The 21353-nt window shown below is 44.8% G+C and overlaps 1 protein-coding gene across 5 annotated transcripts in view; it reads right to left on the bottom strand.

The window, feature by feature from the left end:
- FHIP1A (FHF complex subunit HOOK interacting protein 1A) overlaps nt 1-16979 on the bottom strand; it is a 131636-nt gene extending 114657 nt beyond the window's left edge. For 4 of the 5 annotated variants that reach the window (XM_045017887.1, XM_045017889.1, XM_045017893.1 and 1 more), the window contains exon 1: nt 16856-16979. The gene's annotated coding sequence lies outside the window, so the exon portion shown is untranslated. Of the gene's footprint in view, nt 1-16476; nt 16799-16855 lie in introns of those variants that run through there. The other variant, XM_045017888.1, reaches the window with a different exon arrangement.
- Between the last annotated feature and the right edge of the window lie 4374 nt (nt 16980-21353).

Genomic DNA, 21353 nt, shown 5'->3' with positions numbered 1-21353 from the left:
CAATTAGTTCAGTTCAATGACTAGTTCATTCAAAGTTAAGAAACTGAATAGGAGTCAAAAACAAAAAACTTTCCTGCTTTTTCCTCTTCCAATCTATTAATCAAAACTAAGCATGAGAGAATGAGATCCACTCTTTCTAAAAATCTAGAAGGATGTGGTGACCTAAATTCCCTCTAAGCTGCGTGGCCATGCAGCTGCCAGTAAGCCCAAAACAGGGGCTGAGGCACCCCTCCTGGCCAGCCCAGCCCCAGCATGGACCTGCAGCAGCCGGGGGAGAGGCGCCCCTCCCCGCCAGCCCCTGCACGGATCTGCCCTGGCTGGGGCTGAGTAGCCCCTCTCTCAGCCCAGCCCAGGCCCACTGGAGCTGTAAGGGAGAGGAGCCCCTCCCTTGGCCCAGTCCAGCCAGAGCTGCCGCAGCCAGGGAGAGGCACTCTGCCCTGGCCCCGAGCTGTTGCAGGAGTCCTCTCTCCCCCCCACAAGCCTGTACCTCAAACCCTTCATCCCTGGCCCTACCCTAGAGCCCACACCCCCAGCCGGAGCCCTCACCCTCCCACATCTCTTGCCCAGCCTTGAACCCCCTCCCACACCCCAAACCCCTCATCTATGGCCCCACCCCAGATCCTTCACCCCCTAGACAGTGCCCTCACCCCCACACACACACACACCCAAATCATCTGCCCCAGCCCTGAGCCCCCTCCCACACTCCAAACGCCTCAGCCCCACCCCCACCACATGAACTTTGTTATGTGCACCAATATGAGGCTGATGTATTACACATCACCGCCATATTGGTGCACATAAAATTCATTCTGCACACGGACATAAAAAATTTAAAGGGAACACTGATGGTGACCAGAAACAAATCAGTTCAATTCACTCACTACTTTCTTTGTCTAGTAAGTTAGTTTTAAATGCAAAACATGGTTTTGATAAACTTTATTTTCTTATGTATCTAGCACATTTAAAATAGTTTTATTTACTAACACTATTGCTGTTTTTGTGCATTTTAATTGATTTTGAGTTTCAATATGAATAGAACTTGACATAAATTATAAATGTAAATAAAACAATCATTTAGTAATTAACAAATGCATCATTAACTATTTTCTAACCTTAACTTTTACCTTTATTATGAATTTAAATAAATGTAAATTAAGCTATATAATTGCTTAAATAAATGTATATAAAAATAGTGACACATTGAATTTGATGCAAAGGCTATATTTAGTTGCCAATCAACAAGTTTTAGTGATTACCAACACAGGAGAATCATCTCCTTTTAGGAAAATAATAAGTACAAATGCAAAACAAGATTTAAATGGATTATTTAAATCAAGGTTTCCTGCTTGCTAGTTTCAATCATGATTAAAATTGGTGATTTAAATCAATTCACCCTGCTCATTGTACCCTAACAGTGAAAGAATTTTGTTCACAAGTCATTTTACCAAGATGACTTGAGTTGCAACAGAAGTCATTTGATTGGCTTAGCTACATTGCTCCCTTGAGTGTCATAGCTTAGCTGATCTAAGCTCCAGTGTGGATGTAGCTAGATCAGTGGAAGAATGCTAAAGGAGCTGGATTACCTAGCGCAGAGGTCAGCAACCTTTCAGAAGTGGAGTGCCGAGTCTTCATTTATTCACTCTAATTTAAGGTTTTGCGTGCCAGTAATACATTTTAATGTTTTTAGAAGGTCTCTTTCTATAAGTCTCATAATAAATTACATGCAACAATAGTTTAATTAAGTAAATAAGGTTTTTAAAATGTTTAAGAAGCTTCATTTAAAATTAAATTAAAATGCAGAGCCCCCCGGGCTGGTGGCCAGGACCTGGGCAGTGAGAGTGCCACTGAAAATCAGCTTGCGTGCCGCCTTCGGCATGCGTGTCTACCCCTGAGCTAGCGCAATGGAAGAAACCCTTCACTCACCATAGCTGCGGCATTGTAGCACAGATATGGCCCCCGTATGGAAATCCTTCCAAATACACTTATAAAAATGCTAGATTATTAATCATACATCGATCTATGAAATCATTAGGTGACAAATGTAATACATCACAAATGCAATTTGTTAAACTGTCTTAATTATTTTTGTTTGTATCATAGTAAACACACCATTTCAGAAAAGCTTTGCTTTTCTCAAGGAGTGATTATGGGGGTTCTAAGGAGAAAAAGATAAAGGACATTTAAACTCTACACCATGAAGGGTTAATCATTTAAACCAGGAGCGTCTAAACTTTGTTCAATGGAAAGCCAAGTTAGCAATTTTCCAGGCCCCCCATCTGCTTTCATGGGCATAGGCAACCTCAGACCTCATCCGCTTAGAGAAATTTTGCAAAAACACGTCTCACCACAGCTAAGAGCAAACAACATTACCAAGTTAGGAAACTAGCATAGATTGACCTCAGGCTGTCACCAGTGTTTTAAGAACTGTGCCATCTAACCCTTCTCAGAAGGGATCTAATCGCCATGTCTGCAATTATTATTGGCAACGTTGCCAGCATTGGTAGGGCTGAGGGTGTCAGCAACAGTGGGAAATGTGCAAGCAGTACTCTCAATTTTGAGTATTATGACTATGAAATCATTCCAGTTCCTCACCATTCAAAAACATTTAAGAAACTTATGAAGTTTCTAATCCTTTATTTGAAACCACAAGGCATTCTCCCCTAAGTGTGCACACACACATAAATTAATACTAACGAAAGTTAGGAATTTGCATCAAAGGAATATGCTACTCTGAACATACCTTATTGCAGTTAGAAACTGCAAGCATCAGAGCTATGCTTAGAGCTAAGCACAAAGCTATTTCTTACTTATTTCTAGTTCTCAACCAGGGGTACATGTACTCCTGGGGGTACACAGTGGTCTTCCAGGAGGTACATCAACTCAACTAGATATTTGCCTAGTTTTACAGCAGTAAAAAACACTAGTGCAATCAGTACAAACTAAAATTTCATACAGACAATGAGTTGTTTATACTACTCTATATACCATACACTGAAGTACAATATTTATAGTCCAATCAATTTATTTTATAATTGTATGGTAAAAATGAGAAAGCAAGCAATTCTTCAGTAATAGTGTGCTGTGATCATTTTGCATTTTTAGGTCTGATTTTGTAAGCAAGTAGTTTAAGTGAGGTAAAACTTGGGGGTACACAAGACAAATCAGAATCCTGAAAGGGGTACAGTGGTCTGGAAAGGTTGAGAGCCACTGTCTTACACGTTCCTGCAATGAGTGGTACAAAGGGGAACAAAGAAAGGCAATATAGGAAGAGTCACAAAAGCCACAGAGATGTGGAACCCACCGTTCCTCTTGACCCCAACCTCAAAGCATGTGAAAGCCTCTTGCACCAAATCTATGCCATAGGTTCTCCAAGGGTATTTGGGTGAGTAGGAAGTCATTTAGCAGCAAAGTTGGAAACAGCTACTGTGTAAACCATGCACCTTTCTGAAAAGGTGGTCATACACACAACTGAATGTCTGGGCCCACCGACTGGGGAAGGAAGGGGGGCAACTGCCCAGGGACCTGGGTGACTTAAAAGGGCCTGGAGACCCCCAGCCACCGCCACAGGGTTCAGAGGCAACACCATGGGGGAAGAGGGACAGGAAGGGTCAGCCGCCTGCCCTCCCCAGACGCCTGCTCGGGGCCCTCGACCCAGCAGCCAGCCTTGGCTGGGGAAAGGAAAAGGTGGGGCCAGAGCCTCTCCTCTTCCAGAGACGCTGCCCTGAGGCTCTAGGGACAGTGGCCAAGCGAGCCGGAGTATGCCGGGGAGGGCTCAGAGTCGGCTCCTGTCCTGGGAAGCTGAGTCTGGGCAAGGCAGGGAGCGGTGACAGCGGCAGCCCTCTCCCTGCCCAGGCTCAGCTTCTGGGGACAGGAGCAGACTCTGAGCATGCCGGGGAGGGCTCCGGCTCGCTAGGCCACTGTCCCTAGAAAAGCTGAGCCTGGGCTGGGTGGCCTGCTGCTGCTGCAGCCAAGCACTCTCCCAGGCAACTGCTGTGCTGAGCCGGGCAGCATCTGGGAGTGGCTCCGGAGCCTGGCTGCCAGAAGAACAGCTGAACAGACAGAGAGAGCTGGGCTGGCACAGCAAGAGGATACAACCCCCCGCCCAGGTAACATGGGATGGGAAGGAGGGGATGGGAAGAGTGCAGGGGCCCCAGGCTGGGAGGAGTCACATGGTGGGGGGGGTCATGGGGAGGGGTCACGCATCCCCCCTTAGCTGGTGCCCCTCCCACTAGTCACCTCTGGCAAGGCTCCTAGGCGTGCATGGGGTGGTACCGGCAACAGTGAAGGCAGCCGGGTGGGCACATGGAAGTCCTGGCTGTGCCAGAAGAGCACACCCAGCAGCATCTTGCCGGGCACCAGTTAGCGCAGCACCAAGCAAAATGTCAGGTGGACTGTGTCTGTGCGAGCTGGGGGCCCATTGACTGTTCTGTCCTGGGGCCTGGAATTGCTGTCAGTGGGCCTGTGAATGTCACTCTGGGAACCATTAACTTATTCCCCAGCTGCACCTCTCTGAGAAGAGAAGGGTATTGCACAAGTAGAGGAGAAAATAATTGGCATATCTTCTAAAAGAAGCCATGTTGGCAGGTGGAGGAGGGGAAGCAAGGCGCCACGATGGCAGTGCAATTTCCTTTCCTCAATAGATCCATGTGGGATTTGGAATCCATACCCACACCTCATGCACAGACCAGTTCTAAGAAGGATATTTGTCAGAAGCTCAAAGAGATGAGCTTTACAGGGTTTCTTTGTTCCTCCTTGGATTTTTCTTAGGGGGTATGATTTGACCTTATATTATGCACCATAACTTGATGTGCAAGCATCATTTATTTGATTTACACACATGCTTAAAGAAGAAACATCACCATGTGTAGCACAATAAGTTATCCCAATATAACAAGGCATTTCAGCTTTGAAGTGTATAAAAATAAACCTTCCTATTCAACATAACAGCTTGAATATGCACAGAAAGCAACCTGTTTGAGAAAGTAAACATTTCTACTGCAGTTAATGCTGTAATGTCAGCACAGAGTGAAGAACCAAGCTGAATTTTCTTCTGCCTTGCATATCACAAACCAAAATCAGCTGCATTCTAGCGGCAAAATCTTTCCTACTGGTAGTAAGAAGCAAAAAAACACAGCTTGACTTTCAGTTCCTAGGTTGAGTTTACATACCTAGTAGTTAGAAAGGCATTTTTTTAATTAGCCCTGATCTACACTACAAAGTAAAGTTGATGTAGGTCTATTTGCGTTGACCTAGTTATGCACGTGTTTATGCTAAAATTGGTCTCCCATCAGAGTAAGTGGCCTGTACAGCAATGCAGTAGAACCACCTCTCCCTACTGAGGTTGACACAGTTTCAGCATAGACACTGCATTACTTGTAAAACTCTAACCGTCCTCCAGCACCTGTCTCACAATGCCCCTATCCCTGCAATAGCAAACACTCATTTCAAAGTTCTGAAATCCACTCCCAGTGATCGCAGAGACTGGAAGCCTATCCAATCTTCAAAAACCCCTGTGTGCTTTTTTTAATGCCTCTTCTTGATTGCCCACCTTGGTCAACACACCTAGCAGCTTACCTTTGTTGTGTGCCCTGCCTAACCAACAAACAATGCCAGCTCCACACACACACACACACAGCTGCCTGGAATAGGAAAGTAATATTGGATCTCCTCAGATTGTGGGGAGCAGAAGCTGTGCAGACACAGCTACAAACAAGCCACAGAAATGTTGACATCTCTGAGAAGATTGCCCAAGGGATTCTGGCAAAGGGGCATGGCAGGGATCAGCAGCAATGCTGCATGAAAACAAAGGAACTATGCCAGGCAGACCAGAAAGCAAGGGAAAACAAGAGATCTCATGCTGCCCTGGAGACCTGCTGCTTTTACAACAAACTGCATGCCATACTTGGCGATGACTCCGTCAGTGCCCTACAGACTACTGTGGCTATCTTGGAGGAGCCCAAGATAGAGAACCCTTTGAGGAGGAAGACACAGCGGGGGGCTCCAACCATGCTGCAAACCGGGAACTATTTGAAACTCCACAGGAGTCAGTCCTGGCTGACAAATGCAGGTGAGCCTGATGATGAAGGGGAAGGAAGCTTGAGTAAGCATGTATATGCATTAATCTTAAAATGTGAATTTTGTTTTTCCCCTTTCCTTCAGACCTCATCTCTACTTCCCCTTTACTCTGCTTTTGTTCTCCATTTAAAAATGGCACTTGGCCCATTTGCAAGTTAAGACAGGTATTGATTTTTCATTCCTTTACTGGTATGTTGTTAGAAAAGGAAAGGCTAACATGTTCTAAAAAGGGTTGTGTAGCAGTCCAGTTTCACAAGCGACATTAGATCAGTATCCTGTGCTTCGACAGAGGTAGAACAGACAGAATTGGCATCTGCATTTCCTTTCTGTGGCTCATTGTGGTAGGAGAGGGGAAGCAGGAGACCATCTGCATGACTTCTCTGCCTATCAGAATTGGGATGTCTCTTTTATCCTCTTGAGAGATCTCAATGAAACTTTCATAGAAATACTCCACAATCCTCTCCCAAAGATTTCTAGAAATGGCAGCCTGGTTTCTTCCACCACAATACCACCACAGCACTAAACAAGCTAGCAGGATACAGGCTGGAGTGGTTTCAGGACACTTGTAGCAGCTGGGTTCTCTGTGCCTCTGTCACCATCAGGAGTGAGACAGCAGCCCTCCCTCCATCCCCCAAATCACTGCCTGTTAAAATATTGCAAATATATTCACTACCACTTCACAATACCTGTACCCAGGGAGAGGGGCCAAACTGTACAGTTACATGCAGGGGTGCTGGAACAATTTTTATAGTGGGGGTGCTGATGATGGAAATCGTGTATAGGGTGTTTGTTATTACTACTTCAAGCCAGGAGGTGTGGCAGCTACCTGCAACCAAGCACTTCCCTTCCTCCCAGCCAGGTCAGACTCACCATGGTTTGAGCTAGAGAGCGGTGCTGTAGCTAGGGGCCCCAAAGTTAAAATGTCAAAAAGCATTTCTTATTAAGGATATTTGTAGGAATAATACAAGGGAGTTTGAGACTTAGCTTTCCCTTTCCATTGTGATTATAAATCTAATGACGTCTTTTTTTTTTTTTTTTTTTTTTTTAAATCAGCAGCTTCTGGCGTGGATGCATTGAGACGTCCCACCTAGGGGCGCTGGAACAGTGAAAAGTGGACGAGTCTGGCTCATCCATTTTTCATCACAGGCCCGGCCCCTGGCCCCTCCTCTTCTGCCTGACCACCCCCCAGTCAGGTCGGAAGCTGGAGCCTGGCCCAGATAAGAGCTGACCAGGAAGCCCAGGCAGATGTGGGGAACCATGGACCTCCTACCTAGGGTTACCAACTTTCTAATAGCACAAAACCGAACACCCCTTCCTCACCCCTTCTCTGAGGCTCTGCCCCTGCTCGCTCCTGTGATGTGTTCAGTTACAGAGACCCCCCTTGAGGCTGTCACCTGATGTGCTGGAATTACCTCTGAGCCCATTTTCCCTGATGGCTTGGGAATCCAGAACCCTGCCTTGTTGAGCCAGACACACTAGTCTGCTGAACCACACCCCCAAAGCAGCAGGCTTTAACCAAAAACTGCTCAGCAGGTCTCCAGCACCCAGCTCCCAATGGGATCCAAACCCCAAATAAATCTGTTTTACTCTGTATAAAGCTTATACAGGGTAAACACAAACTGACCACCCTCTATAACACTGATAGAGAGATAGGCACAGCTGTTTGCTCCCCCAGGTATTAATCACTTACTCAGGGTTAATAAAAATCACTATTAATTAAGTATAAAAAATAAGATTTAAGTAATAACAGACAGAACAAGTTTCAGAGTAGCAGCCAAGTTACCAAGCAAAACAAAACAAAACGAAACATACAAGTCTAAGCCTAATACAGGTAAATCTCACCCTCAGAGATGTTCCAATAAGCTTCTTTCACAGACTAGACTCCTCCTTAGTCTGGGCCCAATCCTTTCCCCTGGTGCTGTTCTTGTTAGTTACAGCTCAGGTGGTAACTAGAGGATTTCTCATGACTGGCAACCCTCTTTGTTCTGTTCCACCCCCTTTCATATCTTTGGCACAAGGCGGGAATCCTGTCTCTCTCTGGGCATAACGTGTTTGCTCAAGCAACAAACCCAAGTGTTTTAGACCATTATTGACCTACAGGTCCAAAGAACCTAGACTCAGCAGCCTTTGCAGTCCTAGGAGAACTCCAAGTTTGCTGCCTTCTACAGCTGCTTTCCCCGCCACATACACACATTACACGTAGCACCACAATATACATTCTTACCCCTAGCACTCCATGCCAAGGGGCAAAAAGTGACGTATACTAACCTGTAAAACCACAGATTGACGGGTATGTATGTAGCCACAATGGACTGCACTGAGCTACTGTTTACAAACATTGACATCCATGTTTACTGTTTACTTCCACTTCAATTTGGGATTGTAAACTGTGGTTCATCCTCAGTTTGTATGTGTTTGTTTGCACCCTAATTTTGTTAACTGCTGATGTGCACACAATAAAGCTCTATTTTTGTAGAGTCAGAGTATCTCTATTAGTTCACACCAAGCATTGTAGAACATATAGCAGGAGGCAAAGAATCAACCACATTTGTAAATGTACACCAAGTATTACAGAATTCATAGAAACATACAGAATATTATAAAATACACACAACAAACTCTGCTTCATGAAAATCAACAGAGAATGCTACTGTTGCTGTTAAAATGCTCCTTTAAAGCCTCCCTTAGTCACATAGCTCCATGGTTGGCCCTTCTAATAGCCCTTGTCCCTGGCTGTTCAGATTCAGCAGACAGGAGCCAGTAAATTTCTCCCCTCCATTCTGGTAGCAGCTTTTCCCTATTCACTTCACAGATACTATGCAGGACACAACAAGCATTTATAACCACTGGGATGTTTTCCCTTGATGAGATTCAATCTAGTCAGTTAACACTAGGGTGACCAGATAGCAAGTGTGAAAAAATCAGGACAGGGGGTGAGGGGTAATTGGCACCTATATAAGACAAAGCCCCAAATATTGGGACTGTCCCTATAAAGTCAGGACACCTGGTCACACTAGTTAACACAACCAGCACCCCTTCAATCTACCAAAAGCACATGCAACAGGTATTCTGTACCTGCTGAGCCAATAGCTGAATCTTTCCGGCCAGCAAATAACTGTGTGCCAGGGGAGCAAAAGGTAGGCTGAGTCTCCCAGAACATCTCTGGACATTTCAACATCTCCAATGTCAATGCACAAGTCAGAGAAGAGTGTCCCTTTTTGCAGCTTTTTTAAAAAGTCCTGTGTTTTTAAAGATGCAGTCAACATACACCTTCCCTGCCCAGCCCACATTAATATCAGCGAAGCATCCTGGTGATCCACTAGTATTTGCATAATCATAGCAAAGTAGCCCTTTCTGTTGATGTACTCTGTGGCAAGGTGGGCCAATGCCAAAATAGGGATATGTGTGCTGTCTGTCACTCTACTGCAGTTTAGGAAACCCACTGCTACAAATCTATCCACTATGTCCTGCATATAACCAAAAGTCACAGAAGCAGAAGATGACAATGGCCCCTACAGTGGATTTTCCAACTTCAAAATGACTGCCCACTGACCAATAGGAATTTGGTGTTACAAGTTTCCAGAGCGTGATCCCAACTTGCTTTTCCACAGTCAATGACATTCATTTTGGTGTCCCTGCTCTGGAGGACTGGGGTAAACTTGGCACACAAATCCAGGAACGTGGCCTTTTGTATCCAAAAGTTCTGCAGCCAATGGTAGTCATCCCAAACTTGCATTACAATCTGATCCCACGACCAATCAGTGCTCATTCCTCAGGCCCCAAAATGGTGCTGCACTGTGAGGAGCTGCTCCATGAATGCCAGGAGCAACCTGGCATTGTTTTTCACTATGACCATCAGCATCACCCATCTCTGCATCACAATTCAAATTGTAGCAGTACACCCTCGGATGTGCAAATAATGGAGAACTGTGCATTGCTAATACAAGGATGTACCAGAGAATTGTGCTTAGGCTCTGCAATCTCAGTACTTCTGTCACAGAGATGGCGGACACCGAAATGACCCCCACGAGATAGTGGGGGTTTTAAAAAATGGCATCAAGTTTATGGGATTTGCAGAATATTATGGGATGTGCAAAGTAGCATGTTGGGAACTTAACCCCTACTTTTCAGAAGTCTGTTGGTGACTCACTACTGTCCCACAAAGCACTGCAAAAAAGTGTCCTAAAAGGCATTGCTCCATACTGCGGTGAGGGGCATAGTAGGATACCTCTGCAGGGTGTACCACACTTTCCATCAATGTCACATTGATGCATGCACATGCCCAAACAATATACAAACTTCAGCGGCTGTATGCTGATTTAATTTGCATCGACTGAATTTTGTAGCGTAGACATGGCCTCAAACTGAGCAAGTCTTATATGCTCACAATGAAACCCAGAACTATAATATGTGAAACCAAACGAAATGTACACACTAGAGATGTTGATACCTCTCTATAATGATTTCCTCTAAAGCCATTATCCTCTTAAATATGCATGCATTTAAAACTATGCACTAAAGTCTGTCTAGGAAAAAAATATATAGTTCCATTTGCAACAGTTATTCATTTTTAATACTTAAGTTGTTGCACCCTAATATAAAAACCAAAAAGTTTAGTTATTTTATTACTTTCTGTGTTGCTTCAAGGTACACACACTAGTTCTAGAACACGGAAATGCGACGTTTCGGTTTAAAATTCAGATCCCGACCCATCTCCCAGTACAGCCCTTCAAAAGTACAGCTAAAAACATCCAAGTTTGCTCTGAATTCATGCAAAACATGAAATATTATATGCTGTCACTGAAACTTCTGAGAGAATCAAAGCAGGTCCAGAGCACATAGCAGTTAACACATCAGTAGCAAGCCTAATTTTCCAACACTCCCACCATGGCTTAAATTTGAAGCTGGCTATGTTGTAGCCCAAGATAGAACCCTGCATCTTATTGGGGCTTTTCAATTACATTAAATTAATTGAGTTAACATGATTAAAAACATATACCACCTCTTGGTTATAGCTGTAATAGTATTTTTACCTAGATATGCTACAAACGTGTATGTCCTGGAACAAATGTTTGAGAAGTGTCCGCTTTAGACCAGCGGTTTTCAAACTTCACTGCACTGCAACCCCCTTCTGACAACAAAAATTACTACATGACCCCAGAAAGGGGGACCGAAGTCTGAGCCCGCCCCACTCCCGCCATCCCAGGCAGGGGGGGCCAAAGCCAAATCCCAAGTGCTTCAGCCCAGGCAGCAGGGAGTGGGGGCTGTAAACTCAGCAAGGCCACCCAGGGCTGAAGCTGAAGCCTGAGCCCTACCATTCAGTCTAACCCCAGCCCTGACGACTCTATTAAAACAGGGTCCCGACCTGCAGTTTGAGAACCCCTGCAGTATACAATAGCTGTGTTAACTGTCAGAAGATGCCAGCTTCTCTACTCTGTTCTCAGTAATACCAGCTGGAAGGATCAGTGTTTCTGAGTGCAGCTGGGTTTGATTCTGGAATAGACCCAAGTCTTTACATTGTGCTGATTTGATTTCTAAATTTGCAGTCTTCCCTGCATGGATGCTGCTGGAACAAACTAAAAAGTACTTATTTCACATTTGAAATAGTCCTCTTCAAACAGGACTATGTTTGAACATGAACTAGGCAACTTTTAGTTCACACCAGTGTCACGCAGGGCAGTCAGAGCGCAACACTTTGGTTTACTCTGCAATTCACACCCCCACCACAGCACAGCAGAGACAACCCCTGAGACAAGGGGTTACGAGGTCAGTGTCTTGAGAAAAGGATAATGAAAAACTCCTGAAGTGTGCACGTTTACTCTAAGTGTGGGAAGGGTATGTCAATGCTCACTTAGCACAGGGATGAGTTATGTTTGAAAGAGAATGCAAGAGCCATAATAAGATTATCCTGGGATGAACACCAAGCCAAATGATTAGAGGTGCACATTAAATATCAGAGTATGCAGCTCAAATAAGGGGTAGCCTATATTCCACAACACCAATCAGAGCTGAAAAAAGATCATGCTATAAGACTTTCTGTGAGAATGGCTGAGGTAGTGTTTGTAGTGTAATAGTACAAGATATTCAAAGGTAAGAGCAGCAATATTTGTACAAATAAATCAAACGTTTTAAGAGTTGTGTTGTACATTGAAAAGACCTCAATACTTCTCAAGTGAATAGCTTCAAAAGTTTAGCTTCCAAGGGAACAAAAAGTTAGCAAACCTGAACAGTTACAAATATGCACTCAGAGGCATAATTAGCCTTTCCTTTGAAAGGAAAAAGCAGATACAGAATTTTAAAATTCAAATTTGGTGTGACAGACTCCTATAGAAAGGCTTGATGGCATTTTAAAAAAAGAAAACAAATACAACCCACCGTTTTATTTTTCATAATTTGTAATTTAGCCAGGACCAAGATACAGATGCAGTGAAATCCAAAGCAGAAAATTCAGAATGTAAATGGCAAACTCATAAAAGAAAAGCTATCATCAGCTTCCAAAGTCAAAACAAATTATAAACTCCCTTCTTTTTTCCATACACATCTCATCAGTTTCTTTTGCTCAATAAATAGATTTAAAAAAAAGCCAATAGTAGAAAATGGTTGAGCAAATCTATCCAGAGAAAAATGGAAAAAAGGTGTCTTAGGGTTCTGGCAACTGTGCATTGCAACCACATTCTCCACCACAGCAATGTATCAAAGGGATTGTTTTCCTTTGCAACCACTTGTACTTTGAGAGACAGACTTCAAAACTTCAGGCTCTTTCACTTTCCTCTCCTCCAGCCTTTCTCTGACCTCTACATACATGAAGCCCAACTAGCAAAGGACAAAAAAAAACAGCACATTACAGAATTAATCCCAGAAATCAGTTTCAAGCAGGCAGACCCCTGCACCTGTACACAGCTCTACTGAAGTTTATGGGACATTATGTAGAAAAATGGAACAATCTGCACAAATCCAACTGAGGGATCAGAGCCTAAATCAGAAATGTTATCACCTTCCAATCCATAATTTTTCCCCACTTGTTTTACAAGTGTTATTGTAGAAAATACATTAACATCACAAGATTATAATCCAAAAAGAGCACAGAATTCTATCAAAATTTTGCAGAAATACTGAACTGATGACATAACAATATTGTTCTATTGCTTTGGCTGAGCAAACCGGTCAATTGAGAGGTGAAATAATGTCAATTGATCAACTATTATTTGACCACAGTCAAATATCAAACATTTCAGCAAGAACTTCCTGATGCACACAATGTCATGATTGTATCATGTATACTTCTATTTTTCAGAACTTAATTTTATTGTGTTTTGCATTTTCAGAATTAAAATAACTCAGTTAAGGAACTTGTTTTTTGTAAGTAGGTATAAAATAAGGCTAAGCCTATGGGAAACCATAAAGTCTTATTCTTTTTTGTTACTGTTCCAATAAAATCAGTTCTTTAAGATACATGGACCATTTTTGACATTTGACAATATTTTAATCATTATTTGTCTGGTCATCTGACCAATTATTTATGGACCGGTCAAATGCCCAATCTTATATTGTATACTACTACTAGGTAAGAGACACAATTTTGATATCTCCCTCTCTCTCCAAAAGCTGGAAATACTGTAGAGGCATCATCCTCAAATCCTTAGCAAGTGAGGCCCCAGTCCTGCAAACAGCTCCACTTGGGTACATGAATCACTGAAGTTAAATGGACACTCCGTGGACACAAAGGAATGGAGCACTGTGCAGGATCGGGGTCTTGCACTGGTCAACAGCAACCAACTAGGTAAAGAGCAGCACTGCTGGCTGCTGAAGAAGTCCATTCTGGCTCAGCTGGGAGGAAGATGGCTATGATTTGGAAACTTAAAGGGGCACAATACATCAGAAATCTAGTATTTTGTAATTGTTCAAAGTAGTTTCAGGAACAAACATCTGCTCCCAAATTCCCCTGTCTGTAGGGACCTATCAAATTCATGGCCATGAAATACCATGAAATCTGGTCTCTCCCCATGAAATCTGGTCTTTTGTGTGCTTTTACCCTATACTATACAGATCTCACGATGGGAGACCACTGTTTCTCAAATTGGGTGTCCTGACTCAAAAGGGCACTGCAGGGGGAGGGGGGGTCACCACATTATTTTAGAGAGGTTGCAGTATTGCCATCCTTACTTCTGCACTGCCTTTAGAGCTGGGTGGCTGGACAGCAGTGGCTGTTGGCTGTGCTCCCAGTTCTGAGGGCACCACCCCACCAGCAGCAGCGCAGAAGTAAGGTTTACAATACTATACAAATGCCACCCTTACTTCTGCGCTGCTACCTTCAGAGCTCGACAGTCAGAGAGTGGCAGCTGCTGAGGGCCCAGCTCCGCAGGCAGTAGCGCAGCAGTAAGGGTGTCAATACCATACCATGCCATCCTTATGTCTGCGCTGCTGCTGGCAGTGGCTCTGCCTTCAGAGCTGTTCTCCCGGCCAGCTGCCCCTGCTCTCCAGCTGCCCAGCTCTGAAGGCAGAGTTGCCACCAGCAGCTGCGCAGAAGTCATGGAGCAGTACCACAACCCCCCCCACACACACACACACACACTAACCTTGTGACCTCCTCCCCCCAGAACTCCTTTTTGGTTTAGGACCCCTACAGTTACAACACCCTGAAATTTCAGATTTAAATAGCTGAAATCATGAAATTTAAACTTTTTTAAATCCTCTGACTGCAAAATTGACCAAAATGGACCGTGAATTTGGTAGGGCCCTACTTATCTGTTTTGGGGGTTTTACGGTCACACTTGCTTATTTTTAAGTGTTTTCCTGCTCTTGTTGCTGGGTGAGAGATCCATGCAAATACGGGAAACCAAACAGAGGGAAAACATGAAAAAGACTAGAGTGCTGCCAAACACACAAAGTTATAGAAATCATAGGCATTGATCCTGGAAGCTCTTCCATGCTGGCAGATCTTTGTGCCAGTGCAGAGCCCCATTAAAGATAATGGGCATCCACATGGGCACAACAATGTACACCTGTGGAGCATGTTGCAGGGCCTGGACCTTAAGTGTCACCTGCAACAACGATTGAGAGAAGAAAAGTCACGTTAGTATTATTTTTAACATTCTGTCAAACGTTTTTTACAGTGTTCCTTTAAGAGTAGGGCAACACGGGAAATACCTTATCAGGACAGACCAATCAATTGGTCCACATTCTCAGGCATTTTAGCTCTATAAATTATTGTACTCTATGTTTCAGTCTGGAAAGAGGTGGGGATGCGGCTTACACACAGAAAGAAATGTGGAAACAGTCTACTATGGGATGTGATGAACTTCTTTAGCAATAATAATAATAATAAATCTGTATTACAACAACAAACAGAAAACAGCTCCCAGAGGGAGAAAACTGATTAACTGATGCAATAATCTCTTGTGTAATTTAACAAATAGTGGTATAAATGCTCTAGATGTACGAATTACATTTATAGAGTGAAAGTAATCTCTGAAATAAATTAGTATTTTCTTTCTCCAGTACTAGCTATTTTGCAGGAGAATAATCAGTACTCGATGTCCCCTCTATCAGAGAAGTTTGTGGCTAAGGCTGTGCAAGTTACACTGCTAAAGCAGGGGGTTTGCATTAGAAGAGGGAAACCTTTCTTCCCTTCAACCAAAAAGATAAAGGCGCTTAAGAGGGAATTATTTCCAATGACCTATATAATGTCATCAACCCGTCGGTTGCTATCCGTAGAGGAGATCTAACTTCCTAATGAGATAGAGTCAATAGCATAGCCCTTCCTGGGGGAAGCTAGAGAGTCGGTCCAATCGATTGGGAAATGGGACAATTATTAGCACTGAGCTCGAACAAAAGGCAGTAGAAAAACGTCCTCATGTTTCACCAGCCCGGGCTCCGTCTCTGCCCCCGGCATCGTGCACCCCAAGCGGGGGCGGACCGAGTTTGCTGACTGAAGGAGGCCGGTTTTGTTCGGCAGGGCAGGGGCTGGGCTGAGGCATCGCTCCTGTTGCCACACACAAGGTCAAAGCAGCACCGACGCCGCCCCAGCAGCTACGGGCGCAGGTGACGAGCTCGCGAGCCCCACGGCAGCGCTGGGGGCCCCCTGCGCGCAAGGGGGGAGCGGGCCCGCGCTCTGGCTTAGGAGCTGCGCATCCCATGTCCGCCAGCGCGCGCGGACTAGAGCGCAGCGCCGCCTCCCTTCCCAGCTCGCGGCGGAGCCCGGCCCGCGCCCTGCCCCGGGGACCCATCACCACACTCCTCGGGGCAAGTCCGGCCCCGCGCATCCCCCCCAGCCCTCCCCGCCGCACTGTGCACGGGGCCGTATCGGGCGCGGGGAGCCGCCCCGGGCCAGCGCAGCCCCGGAGACCAGACACCCACCCCCCACACGTGGGCGCCGCTCGCCAAAGTGCGTAAAGCGCCTACCTGGCTGGGGCCCCCTCGCCGCTGTGACTAGGGCCGGAGAAATCCCGGGAGCGGCCCCGGCTCGGCTCGGCAGCCGCAGGAGGAAGGGGAGATGCAGGCGGCCGCCTCTGGCTCAGCTGGCGCCGCGGGAGGAGCAGGAGGAGGCAGCTCCCAAGAGCAGCAGGTAAATCCCTCCTGGTTGTTAAGCAATAATCCTCCGGCGCCGGGGAGGAGCCGGGGGGAGGGGTGGGCGCCGTCCCCTGCAGCCCCCGGGGCTTTGTTACCCCTGGGCTGGCACCTCCAACTCAGGGGGGCTCGGAGCCTTCAATACCCCCCACAGCAACTTGGGAACAACAATAGTTTGTGTAACTAGGAGGCCGGGGCCGAGTGCGTGACTCACCGCGAGCCCCAGATTCCCAACAGCGGGAGGAGGAGCTGGAGCCGGGGCTGCGGTGGAAGTTGTCCTACCACAACGTCCCCACCTTCTGCTGCTGCGCCGCCTTCAGGCTGCCCTCGTGCAAGCCTGCCACCCTAGCATAAAAAAAATGGGCGGGTGCCGTGCCTGCTCCAGGTGTTTACTAATTGCATGGGATCATTGAAGCGCAGGGGGGAAGTTGCTGCTGAAAGAGTTTGTGGAGCTAGAAGGATGATGCTTCAATTTCAAGTGGGACCTAGGGTGAATTCTTGTAAGTTTAGATCAGGGTTGGCAACCTTTCAGAAGTGGTGTGCTGAGTCTTCATTTATTCACTGGTTTCAGAGTACCAGCTGTGTTAGTCTGTATCCGCAAAAAGAACAGGAGTACTTGTGGCACCTTAGAGACTAACAAATTTATTTGAGCATAAGCTTTCGTGGGCTACAGCAGCCGAAGAAATGGGCGGTAGCCAACGAAAGCTTATGTTCAAATAAATTTGTTAGTCTCTAAGGTGCCACAAGTACTCCTGTTCCATTTAGTCACTGTCATTAATTTAAGGTTTCACGTGCCAGTAATACATTTTTAACCTTTTTAGGTCTCTTTCTATAAATCTATAATATATATCTAAACTATTGTTGTATCTAAAGTAAATAAGGTTTTTAAAATGTTTAAGAACTTCATTTAAAATTAAATTAAAATGCAGAGCCCCCCAGACTGGTGGCCGGGACCCCAACAGTGTGAGTGCCACTGAAAATCAGCTCGTGTGCCGCCATTGGCACGCGTGCCATAGGTTGCTACTGCTGGTTTAGATCATAATTCATCGTAAATCCATCTACCCTGGTTCTTTTCCATACCTTGTTTTTTTTAATTGTATATCAGAACCTATCTTTCTCTTATTCTTCTGAGTGAATGAAAACCAAATATTGACCTTGATATTGCATTAATTCTGTACATATGAAGCCATAGTTGTCAGCAAAATTATTTATTGTATTATTCTCTGCAGCTCAAACCATTATCTCAAGTATTGGAGTGCAACTGAAAGCACATGCTTTATACAAGAGTGGAAACAAATTTAAAAATTGTATTAAAGTTAATGTTTAAAATTAAATAGACACCAGTGAAAAGGGAAGATACTGTATATCTGGGGTCAGGCTTGAGTTATGAGGGATTACAGGTATCGGTTGCAAGGGTGAAGAGATACATAGATATCACATAACCGGCATAGACCCAGATTGGGATGCAAGAGTTTTTAAAGTGACAGTGGATAAGTGGGCTCGGGTACGCCACCCATGGAATGTATAAGGAGTCCAAGTCAGTATCGTTGTAGCGAATGAGTACATGGGTGAGGTGCGTTCCTTGGTTCGTCAGAGAAGGAAGTGGGTTATTTCCCTGGTCGGCAGTCTCAATGTAGTATTGATGGTATCCTGTGATATGTTCCATATAAATGTCTCTGGACCACCTGATGGTGGCGGACACCATGAGCTGTCTCATGAGCCGGGTGTAGCGTCGACCGACTCCGCACACTCAGAACCGGCTCGTTGTGGGGGTTCCACGAGCCCAGGGCTCCCACGATCAGAGTGTATCTGGACCTCGTAGCTCTGGGCTCTCAGGATCTCAGCCAGAGGGGTGTACTTTGGCGCCTTCCGGGCTCGGGCCGGTGGAAGGCCAGTGACCTGTTTTCACAGAGCACCGTGACATCTACCATGAGGACCTTCTTCTTTTCTGCGTCCGTCATGATGATGTCGGGTCGCAGTCTGCTGTCTGTCCCAGGGATGGCCGAGTCGAGGGTGATCTTCCCCAGGGATGGCGAGATGGCTTTCACCAGCCATCAGGACATGGGGCAGGGTCTCGTTTGTGTAGTCACACTTCCGGCAGCGCTTGTCCCAGTTGCCGTGGTAGATGGCTCCGTTGAGGGGAACGCAGTTGAGTCAGGCCCTGTGAACGAACCACCAGTTGGCAAACCTGGTGAAGCTGGCACCTCAAACACCTTGCCCTGGTCCGGTGACCCCATAGTCACCATACCCCACTTAAGTGATGCAACGATCCACAATATTTGTCAGTAACAGAACAAACACGAGGTCTCATCCTGCAGCTAGAATTCCCAGGAGTAGCTTAGTCATGTGAGTAGTCTTGTGGTGGTCTCTGCAAGTAAGGGCTTCAGAATAAGACCTATTGATTAACAGGGTAATGAGGTTTCACTGTAATTGTAGGAAAGAACACATTTTGGGGCTAGGGGAAATTAAGGCATAATAATTAGGTATGTATATTATAAATAATATCTACATTTGATAAGATGGGGGAAAACAGGTAATCATTTGTGGTGGGAGACACTAGCTGATGTTACATATAGTGCTACAAATGCTTTTTTCTTAGCCTGAGGTAATCAAGAACAGCTAGAATGTTTGTACTGTTAGTTGAGTGATGCTGTTTGTCTGTGGAGAGCTGTGACAAGTAGCAATCAATGGTGTTTGCTCTCTACCTAGAGCAAACTAGATTCAGTTCTTGGTGCAGAGTTCACTGGGAACTAGACACTGGTGTTTTAACTGAGATTCTTGAAAGAGAGAGCCTATGTAATGGTTGACAAGATCTCTATTTAAAGACAAATCTGTATAGTATAATATAGAAAAGTAGCACTAAGAAAATACCCAGACTCCATGTCACTGATTTCTCTTCCAAGAGGCAACCAACTAATGTGGCAGGCCCAGGACAACTGCTAACACTCAGCAGAGGGGTGACTGTATTAATGACCATTATAAATCTGAAAGAGACATTAGTCTAAGGTACTTATGTCTCAGTGAGAGAGAATTCCACCCCAAAGACCTTAATATAACAGTGACAGACTACCTTCATGAGTGGTTGCCATATTTATTACATATATTACATTTTTTCCAGAAGCTGGGATTGGGTGACAGGGCATGGATCATTTGATGATAACCTGTCTGTTCATTCCCTTTGGGGCACCTACCATTGGCCACTGTCAGAGGACAGGATACTGGGCTTGATGGACCTTTGGTCTGACCCAATATGGCCGTTCTTATGTTCTTCTTTTTCCTTTACAAAAATATGGCTTTAGCTGTATGAATTAGAACATCAGGATAGTGATTCCAAACCTGTGAATATGGCTTTACCATAGATCAAAATGGGAAGAGAAGATTAAGGTAAAAACTCATTCAAATAAAAGTGCTATGTAACTAAATAAAAAGAATAAATTCAGCAAATTCCGTGAATATGGGAAGTATCCTTCCTAAAAGATCTATACAATGAAATATTAATTTATTCATTTAGACTTATTGCATCTATCCGTAACTTCTAGATCCTTACAAAGTGTTTTAAAACCACATATATTAAATCAGTATGACAAAAAGATAGTTAAAAGGATCTCACTCCAAAAACCTTCCCCAGCCCTAAATAAAACAATTGCCCCAAAATCCCAGACCTCCATAGAACATATACACCTGCAATGTATAAAAAATTTCCTTCAAGTAAATTTTCTCTGCCACTTCCATATCTACCCCAGTCAGACCGCCTCACCTGAAAAAGACTGGACGTATGCCTTGAAGGTTCACCAAATATAGGCTCAAATGAAACAAGGAAGGAAGCAAATTCCAGAGACCAAAACTCCTCACTAAGAATATCCTGCTGCTGTCTCCTTTTTAGACTTGGAATGGGTATTAGTTCAAGTACATCGAATACTTGCAAATGTCCTGCAAAAAGAGACTCTCAAATAGGCCAGACCATTTAGGTCATCACAGGATAGAACCAGTAACTTCAACTATACCCCAAAATGAACTGTCAGCTAGGGCATGTCACAATGCGCAGGTGTAATATTTTGTGTGAAACATCACTTCATAAACAGGCCTGTAATTTCTGTACTAGCTACCATTTCCAGATGTTTTAAGATATAGCCCCATTACAATAATCCAAGGAAGATTATTACAATAAGATCCATATCTTGGGGGAGGAAAAAAAGACACAACCTCCTCCTAAGTGCAAATGATAAAATGTGCTCTTAGGAACAGCTGCCATCTGAGTAATCAAGAACAGCTAGGGATCCAACAAAATCCCCAGGCTGTGAACCTTTGAAACAGTGGGCATACCCTCTCAACTAAGGATGCTGATATCCCAATTCTTCCACTTGCTTCTCCCATCCCTATAAGCATTTTTCCTGTCATTCCTGCACAGTAGCGGGAATCCCTGGGTAACTTAAGCCTGGTCTATAGTACAAAGGTAGGCCTACATAAGCTGCCCAGTGCATGTGCCTACACTGAAACTTGTCTTCCACCGATGTGAGCTCCCCATTACGCCAACATACTAATACCACTTCCCCAAGGACTGTTGAGCTATGGTTGATGTATTGTGGTTGACGCAGCACGAATGTAGACACTGCATTACCTATGTCGACCCTAATAGTCCTCCAGCAGCTTTCCCACAATACCCAACACTAACCGCTTTGGTCACAGTTGTGAACTCCACTGCCCAAGGGTCA

Source organism: Mauremys mutica, chromosome 5 (genome assembly GCF_020497125.1).
Source record: "Mauremys mutica isolate MM-2020 ecotype Southern chromosome 5, ASM2049712v1, whole genome shotgun sequence".
Classification (NCBI taxonomy): Eukaryota; Metazoa; Chordata; order Testudines; family Geoemydidae; genus Mauremys; species Mauremys mutica.
This window is presented reverse-complemented; position numbering and strand designations above follow the sequence as displayed.